Genomic DNA, 10,384 nt, shown 5'->3' with positions numbered 1-10,384 from the left:
TAGTGCCGGGATATCCCAGGACGGGTTCGGCTCGCCAGGTGCAGGTCTTTCTAGTTGACACCCGTAGGCGACCTGCGCGTCATGATGAGGATGAAATGATGATGAAGACAACACATACACCCAGCCCCCGTGCCATTGGAATTAACCAATTAAGGTTAAAATCCCTGACGCGGCCGGGAATCGAACCCGGGACTCTCTGAACCGAAGGCCAGTACGCTGACCGATCAGCCACCGAGTCGGACATAATAATAATAATAATAATAATAATAATAATAATAATAATAATAATAATAATAATAATGGCATATGGCCTCCAGAGAGGCCTGGTGCGGGTCTTTTTCTCGTAGACGGCCTATTAGCGATCTGCATGTCTGTGAAGATGAGGGCCCTACCTAGGATGATTTCCAATGCTGAAGACGTCACATACACCCAGCGCCCGAGCCACTGGAATTAACCAATTAAGGTTAAAATCCCCGACTTGGCTGGGAATCGAACCCGGGGCCCTCTGGACCAACGGCCAGCACGCTAACCATCTAGCCATGGAGCCGGACATTTTCACTATGAACCATTCTGACAATTTTTCACCATGGACTATCCAGACATTTGCCACATGTTTTCTTTAATGCAATCTCACCTTTCCAGTCGAACGTGTAATTCATCAACGGGCTTTTACAACTTGGTACATTCTTCAATGGGGGTTGTGTTCTGAACTTGAAGTGTGCAGCTAACGACCTGCATTACCTATGAGATTTGTACTAATTCAAAGCATTCTGGGTTTATTCAAACAGCATTCGACTAAGAGAGGAGGAATGAAATGCAGTAACGCAGCCTTAAGAGCAACCAGCTATTCGGAACTTCAAAGCTGATCGCGAGGTCGCTATGCACGAGGCACTGCTTTCCGGGAAATTAAACGGAACCTTGTGTTGGTTTCCCAGCGCGTAACAATACCTATCGAGCTATCGATCCATCGGCGGCCCAGATATTCACTCTTCGCTAGCAGATATAACTCTCGCGAGGGATGCCTGCCATCTGGCATTTCACAGGCTCACCTGTCAAACGGCTCCACTAAAATACATCATGGGTTCGCATTCTCTTGCTAACAATGCGTCACGTTCATGCACATTTGTAGCCAATTGCAAAAGATACATTCTGCACTCAGCACCTCAAGAGCAACTCATTCACTCCCAGCGAGAAGCAGCTACTTTTAAAAGCTTATAAATGAAATCAGTGTCGCATGGACGAGATTCATGGTGCCCCTTTCCGCAAGATAAATTGGCGCGTTTCTTTTATTCAGCCGCAGTACGGGATAATGTTGCTACTCAGGTTCCATTCTAGTCATGTCGCTCGCATACAGTTTGAAATTCTGCCAAGGGTTTGGCTGTTAATGGAACATTACGATGGAATTCGATTGAGATAAAACCAGTCACAAGCCACGACTTAATGCACACACACCATGCTGCCATATCCTACAGGGAAAAAGTAAATACTTTCTTTCATCAACGAATTCTAAAAATTATTTCAGCACTACTTAGGTCTGTCGGTGATGCTTCATTTATGGATTGAGGACATTTGGTTATCAGCTCCACATACTTGCGAAAAACCGTTAACAGACTATTTCTCAAGTCTTCAGCACTTTCTTCACCTTACCCCAGATATTTCTGGGGTCTTTCAGGATCGTGAGTAGCCTCGCGATTCCAAATAATTTTCATATAATCTTATTTATTTTATTTTGTTCATCCCTTCAGGATCGTGAGTAGCCTCGCGATTCCCAATAATTTTTCATATAATCTTATTTATTTTATTTTGTTCATCCCTTCAGCATCGTGAGTAGCCTCGCGATTCCCAATAATTTTTCATATAATCTTATTTATTTTATTTTGTCCACCCCTTCAGCATCGTGAGTAGCCTCGCGATTCTCGATAATTATTATTGTGAATATCCTCGCGGGAGCGGTTAGCACTACTGGCGGGAGCTATAACTATTATTATTTCAAAATGCCTTTCAATATCGTGAGCAGCTTCGCGATTACTGGCAAACGCCGATTACCTGGTAACCTCCAGACTCCAACACGCAGTAAACACCGCGCGGAGGGCACAATACTCCGGCCCACACCGGGCGGTGGTCGCTGCGTGGAGGGTCTACTTTACTTACCACAGCATGCTCGTTTATTTTAACTGAGTATTTTTTTTGTTCATTACTAACAACACAGGGTCCAAATTGGAGGCGACCTCTGTATAGACCCATTGCAAATAAATAAATAAATATACCGGGCGAGTTGGCCGTGCGCGTAGAGGCGCGCGGCTGTGAGCTTGCATCCGGGAGATAGTAGGTTCGAATCCCACTATCGGCAGCCCTGAAGATGGTTTTCCGTGGTTTCCCATTTTCACACCAGGCAAATGCTGGGGCTGTACCTTAATTAAGGCCACGGCCGCTTCCTTCCAAATCCTAGGCCTTTCCTATCCCATCGTCGCCATAAGACCTATCTGTGTCGGTGCGACGTAAAGCCCCTAGCAAAAAATAAATAAATAAATAAATAAATAAATAAATAAATAAATAAATAAATATTTCTGGGGTCGCTAGAGCCCCCGGGATCATTTTAGTTCTGACCGTAGGTTTACGAACGGATGCCCTTCCTGACGTCATGTGATGAAAATATCAACCCAAGATCGACCGGGATCGAACACCAGCATTCTGGGTGGGATGCCAGCAGCTAAGCCACTGAGCTAATAACGTCCCCGTTCTTAAGCAGTCCGGAGACTGATTGTATCCTCAAAAAGCACCACCAAAGGTTATGAGGTGATAGAGAAACAGACAAATTTATAATAGTGCCACGAGGCGTACACGGCATGACGAGGGGTGAGGTAGTTTTCTATTGCTTTCCTGAGTGGCTCAGAAATTGCAGTATGACAAACCATATGAGCAGCAGCCTTCACATCTAGATGCACTAGTCGTGCTCCGAATGTATGTACATTATATATATATATATATATATATATATATATATATATATATATATATATATATATATATATATATATATTTACATTCTGATTTACGTCACACCGACACAGATAGGTCTAATGGCGACGATGGGGCAGCGAAGCGCCAGGAGAGGGAAGGAAGCGACTGCATCCTTCATTAAGGTACAGCCCCAGCATTTGTCTGGTGTGAAAATGGGAAACCACGGAAAACCAACTTCGGAGGTGCCGAGAGTGGGGTTCAAACCCACTACCTCCAGAATGTAAGCTGATAGCTATGCGACACTAACCCCACAACCACCTGCTCGGTGGCAATAATAATAATAATAATAATAATAATAATAATAATAATAATAATAATTTCGTGTGACTATTTCTAGCCGAGAGCAGCCCTTGTAAGGCAGAACCTCCGATGAAGGTTGGCGGCATCTGCCATGTGCAGGTAACTGCGTGTTGTTGTGGTGGAGGATAGTGTTATGTGTGGTGTGAGTTGCAGGGATGTTGGGGACAACACAAACACCCAGCCCCCGAGCCACTGGAACTAACCAATGAAGGTCAAAATCCCCGACGCGGCCGGGAATCTAATCGCTTCCTTTCCACTTCTAGCCCTTTCTGTCCCATCGTCGCCATAAGACCTATCTCTGCCGGTGCGACGTAAAGCAACTTGTAAAAAAAAATCACCAACTAAGACAGGTTTTTGGCGACGGTGGGACAGAAAGGGCTAGGACTGGGAAGGAAGCGACCATGGTCTTAACTATGATACTGCACTAGCATTTGCCTGATGCGAAGAAAGGAAACCATCGAAAGCCATCTTCAAGCCCACCGATAATAGGATTCGAACTCATTATCCCCCGAATGCAGGTTAACAGTTACACGGTCCCATCCACTAGGCCAACTCGTTCGGTATTTTCATGATGATGATAATCATCATCCTCACCTCTTACTTAATATGTTTATTATCCATCAATACATTCCTGCTCCGGGGTTCTTTTACCTCCTCCTCCTTCTATTTTACCCTCTCTGTTATCACCCCCTCCCCCCATTTCCTCATTCGTTACTTTTCCACTTGAACTCGACACTTGTACTTTTCCAAAAAAATACTCACCCACTGGATGGAAGCGTTTTCATGTACCGACTCGCCCAAGAAACCACAGCTGCAGGTCACAGCCCACTATCGCTCACTGAAGTGGGGAGCAGACTACATAATTCTTCCTCCCAATCAGAACGTCCGTACTTCCAGAATATGGCTGGCGGTTCGGAGAGGTACAACAAAAAAGGTTAAATATACAAGCACGTTGGGTTTTGAAAGTAAGTTTATTAATAACTTACTACCGAGGCCTTTAAAATAGTGGTAATGAACACATGTGCACCATGAAATTTGACCTGGCTACCAAATTTGCACAATAAAATCTGTTCAGCTAAACATTGGCGGATCCTATAAAATCTAACAATAGAACATACGGCCATAATATTTGGGTTCATAACCTCTACCGACAAGAGCACGTGCGGTCCATTTCTTGTTTAATCGCACGATCTCATGCATAATCACTCGCACTTCCGAGCAAACAATGCTAAGAATTGTAGAGTGGAAAATCATAACGGACTATGAACCAAAATCATCGTTGGCTGAACGGTCAGCGTACTGGCCTTCGGTTCAGAGGGTCCCGGGTTCGATTTCCGGCCGAGTCGTGGATTTTAACCTTAATTGGTTAATTCCTTCGGCACGGGGGCTGGGTGTATGTGTTGCCTTCATCATCATTTCATCCTCATCACGACGCGCAGGTCGCCTAAAGGGAGTCAAATAGAAAGACTTGCACCTGGCGAGCCGAACCCGTCCTGGGATATCCCGGCACTAACAGCCATACGACATTTCAGTATCCTGAAATAAAGTGCTCAAAAAACGTTTCGCATATTCCGGTTTAGTGTACGTTTTACTTTGCTATGAGTATTTACTTATATTCTGTATTACGAAAGGTACATAAAAAGAAAGAGAACAGGCAGTCAGCTATGCAAGAGTAACAGGAATGCAACAAAAGCACGAAGTTGGTAATGTGAAATTTTGAACACAAAATTATTGTTCACTGAGCAGGAGGTCAGTACAATGTATAGCCACCTCGGGTCCTGAGGCATGTTTGAACAAGAGGAGGAATACTCAACACCATATTATCTCACTCTTGGATTGTAGCTTCAGTCAGCTGCTGAATGTTAGCAGAAGGATTAGGACGGTGGGCATTTCAATAATAACGCTATTTGTTTTACGTGCTACTAGCTATTCCTACGGTTTTCGGAAACGCTAAGGTGCCATTTTGTTCCGCAGGAGTTCTTTTACGTGCCGGTAAATCTGACGACAGAAGCCTGACGTATTTCATCACCTTCAAATACAACCGGATGGAGCCGAGATAGGACCCACCAACTTGAGCTCAGTAGGCCAACGTTCTACCACTTGAGTTATGTTCACGACATGATTCAAGCTCTTTAGGATTTTCAACCGTGAAATTACCAGCGCATGGATCAAATGCTCAATGAGGTGCTTTTAACATATGTTTTTGGGCTGAGGATCTCTCCAGATATAGTGTAAACAATTTAGCGTGGACAGTTTTGCGTAGATAGAAAATCGACACCATCATGACTTATTATCATGATAATAGCCACGGGACCTCTCAACCACGATCGCGGCGAAGCTATACAGTATTATGATATGGGAGATTGCAGACGCATCTCTGTTCCGAAGAGAAGAGTGAAAATTAATGATATTCAGTGCATCTTGTTGCAGTCTTATTTCCGTCGTTTTGCAGTTTCTTGCACCAATGCGAATACCGGGACAGATCATTTTATAGGTCACGGCGACTTCCCACCTTATCTTTCTCCTCATTACATTCACAGTAATATTTCTCCTGGCCTGAGAGAAGGCGTCATCCTCTAAGAGACTCGCCGTACCACTTCAGGGTACGGAGCGAAAACTTCAATAGTTAGTGTCTCACCGGCGGATGCAGAGTAGGGTTCGGCCTACAGTACAGCTCTGTACTCCGACCGACCAACCGAGCAGAGGACCGGAAGCCACGGCTAGACAGTGGGCCGAGAGCTCTGCACTCCCGACTGACCAACCGCCTGCCAACACCCTACCTTCTACGAACATCTTCACCGAATCAAATCTCCCTAGTCGGAGAGAAGAAAAAGAGGTCCACAATACTGCCTCAGGGTAAGTAGTGAAACCAATTTTAGCAGTAGAGCGCGATTACTATCTGATGACAATGAGTTATGTATGTGGACGAGTCCGTGTGCTGCAGCGTGAGTGAGAGAGGAGGAACGTCCACTTCGCTAATTGCTATGGAGTTGCTCACATCGGCTCGTGGTAATTGAAATACGTTGTTTGTGCTTCCCCTTCTGTTGTCAGTAACAGTCTGACAAAATTTTATTTCACTCCCAGTACCACAGCAGTAGTTACCCCCTCCACTACCTTCCTTCTCCTCCAAGCTCGTGGTTTCGAGCAGGTCTGTGCCATCAGACAGTGTCCCAAGGTTGGCGGATGCACAGTCGGTTTCGGCTGTAACGGTCGCCACGGCTGGACCGTGGCTCGACAGCTATGTATTCCGATCGAACAACGGAGCAGAGAAGGCTTCGGCTTACCGGTCGGCACGGCTCTACTTTGGCTGTACAGCTCTGCATTCGGAAAACGGAGAGGGGCTGGTCCCACCGTCTGCTGCCCTGAAAATGCTTTTCGGCACTGTTCCTAGTATAGGCCAGGGCCACCAAATCCCTCACCTTCTCCATAAATCGATCCAAATATCCTTACCCCTGTGGGTTGAGGACGCAGACGAAGAATGCGCCCACGGTATCCCCTGCCTGTCGTAAGAGTTGACTAAGAGGGGCGACCAATGGCTGATTGTATTAGAACCATGAAACTACTTGTGATTAGTACCATCACGCGGGGAACACAATGGGTCGCCTTTACTTGCGAGTAGTACCACTATGTAAGGTACACAATAGGTTTGTGATTAGTAGCAACAGAAGGTGAATCAGTATGGGTTTTACAGTACCCGTGATTAGTACCATTGTGAGGAACACCATGGGTTTGCGTTGCCTATGAGTGGCGCCATTATGTGAGAAACACCATAGATCTGCGTTACCTGTGCGACTACAATACTTGTGAGTAGTACCACAATGTGTGGAACACAGTGAGTCTATGCTACTTTTGATTAGTACCGCAACATGACAGACACCATGACTCTACTAGCGATAAGTACCATTATGAGGGGCCGTTGACCTGGATTTTCTATCCCTTTAGACAATAAGCGTCCTCGATTCAGGATTGTGCTTTAGAAGCTGTCCCTTCGTCAGTAATACTACTCTTTATACTAGTAGGTCGGATCTGCTCATTGTTTTAAATTCACATCCATCCATTCATTCCACATCACGTTTTTTTTTTTTTTGTGGTCAGTGAATGATTTTGAACTTTTGAATTTTCATTACATCTCGTAACATTAGGGACCGATGACCTAGATGTTAGATCCCTTTAAACAACAAGTATCATCGTCATCATCACCATCATCAAATATCCTTGGCTGAGAGAATGCGTCACATTCTATGAGGCCCGCCGTATCCCTTCAGGGTACGAAATGATAACATTTAGTAGTAGTAGTAGTCTCTCAATAGCGCACTAGCCACTAGCCTCTTAGAAAACTTGCCAGCCTCTTCAAGAGTTTCCACTTTACAATTCACCCAACGAGGAAATAGGTAGCTATTAAGAATATGAAAATAATCATTAAGGTGGAACAAACTCGAGAAAGAGTCCAAAAAGAAAGAACTAGACCAAACAGAACCTATCTTACAATCCATACCATGGATGTATAAATCACAGAACTCAACAAAAGAAGAGGTAAAAAAGATATACGGATGATGATGATGATGATGATAAATCATCTTTGAGAATATGAGTTCTGGTACTTTTTAATCCTTGTTTCTATCTCACGAACGTCGAGAATCCATTAGTTAGTATTGATCTGTTTACTTCAACAACTTAATTGCCTTAGTTTTCGCTTGGCTCAGATTTGAGCTGGACGATCGCGATGAAACTTAACGAGACGGCGTTCATCTACTTGTGGTCTTCCTCATTAACTTACCCACTCAGTCGATTCTGCTCACATTCGTAGTCTCAATATGTCAGTCCCCTGTGGGATAGCTACGATAACCAGAGAACCAACGACTGGAGACTTACAGACAAAAATAACAGACTAGAAAATTCCGTGTCTGGATTCGAATTTAGTCTTGTAAATTCCTATCTAACCCATCAGTTTGAACTTTCCTTGTTTCGACATAGTAGATGAGGCAGTTCTAGTGATTAGACCGAACTTCTTCCTCAATTTTAATTTTTAGGCTATCACTCGTTAACGAGTATGATTGTCTTCCAAAGGTAAGTTCAAATCATATGAGTTCTTTGATGGGTCTATAATCCAATTCTGGAACCACAGACTCTTCCACAATGTTGGCACATGGTGCCTTGGGTAGCCACTGGTCCTTGAGGGTTGATACTTCTGCTATTCATACGCTCTATCCTAGCATTGTGTTTGTAGGCCATAAGTTTCCTCCGTAGTAGTTCAAAGGATGGACGCCCTTGGTGGACGACGTGACGCCATTCTGGACGAGTGGATGCCACAGCCTCCCAATTTTCAGGGTCTAATTGACATTTCTTTAGATTCGCCTTCAGAATGTATTATTATTATTATTATTATTATTATTATTATTATTATTATTATTATTATTATTATTATTATTATTATTATTATTTTTATTATTATCTGTGCCGTTAGGGTCGCACAGCTGTGACCTTGCATCCTAGAGATAATGGGTTCGAACCCCACTGTCGGCAGCCCTGAAGATGGTTTTCCGTGGTTTCCCATTTTAACAGCAGGCAAATGCTGGGGCTGTACCTTAATTAAGGCCACGGCCGCTTCCTTCCCACTCCTAGACCTTTTCTGTCCCATCGTCACCATAAGACCTATCTGCGTCTGTGTGGCGTAAAGAAAATAATAATAATAATAATAATAATAATAATAATAATAATAATAACAATAATAATAACAATAATAATGTCTCAGTTGCTATGTGCACACAGTTTGCTATGACGTAATTTTGGCTGCCTGCATATCAATTTTGACGTATCGTTATACTCTAGCAGACGGCAAAGAAACCAGATCTCTATTGGGCTATCTGTGGCTGAAATCTAATTAATTTTGTTGGGTAAACACTAGATATCTCACCAAAGATCTTTTACATGGCCACATCGTACGCATTGGAATGCCGAATTGACTTTCTACGTCCACCAAACATCCAGCTCTCTGCCGAGTTTGAACCCGCGATACTGGGATCCGAAGACCAATACTATACCACCACTGCTCCACAGATGAAGTTTCCTTCTCTGTATATAGAGATTGAGACGGCGGTGGTCTGTACAGTGCTCAGAATTTAAAAAGAATTGTACTTCTGTATCGGTCGTGTCCACAGCAACAATGAAATGCAATTTTTAATTTTCCATAATGTCTGTCTGTCTGTCTGTCTGTCTGTCTGTCTGTCTGTCTGTCTGTCTGTCTGTCTGTCTGTCTGTCTGTCAGGGCATCACGAAAAAATGCCTGAACAGAATTTAATGAAAATCGGTATGTAAAGTCGGGGAATAAGTCGCTATAATCTAGGCCATAAATAATTTTATTCACGCCGAGTGAAATGGTAGTTTTTTTGCTAGGGGGCTTTACGTCGCACCGACACAGATAGGTCTTATGGCGACGATGGGATAGGAAAGGCCTAGGAGTTGGAAGGAAGCGGCCGTGGTCTTAATTAAGGTACAGCCCCAGCATTTGCCTGGTGTGAAAATGGGAAACCACGGAAAACCATCTTCAGGGCTGCCGATAGTGGGATTCGAACCTACTATCTCCCGGATGCAAGCTCACAGCCGCACGCCTCTACGCGCACGGTCAACTCGCCCGGTAAATGGTAGTTTAGGGGAAGACCTAAAATTTAATCCTCAAATATTTATGTTATTAGCGGTCCTATTTATAAATACTATATAACTAAAGTTATATAGAATTAACCCTGAACTGGTATTGTGGGGTGTTGTCCCACCCTATTGCAAGTGTCCGGCATTATTGTAGAGACAATAAAGCAGATTGTTTATTGTCGTATCGTGTAATCTCCAGTCTAGTAGAGAAGAATTGTAAAACAATAATAATGTTATTTTGCTTTACGTCCCACTAACTACTTTTACGGTCATCGGAGACGCCGACGTGCCGCAGGAGTTCTTTTACGTGCTAGTAAATCTACCGATACGGGGCTGTCGTATTTGAGCACCTTCAAATACCACCGGACTGAGCCAGGATCGAACCTGCCAAGTTGGGGTTAGAAGGCCAGCGCCTTAA

Source organism: Anabrus simplex, chromosome 4 (genome assembly GCF_040414725.1).
Source record: "Anabrus simplex isolate iqAnaSimp1 chromosome 4, ASM4041472v1, whole genome shotgun sequence".
Taxonomy (NCBI): Eukaryota; Metazoa; Arthropoda; class Insecta; order Orthoptera; family Tettigoniidae; genus Anabrus; species Anabrus simplex.
Note: the sequence above shows the minus strand (reverse complement) of the source record.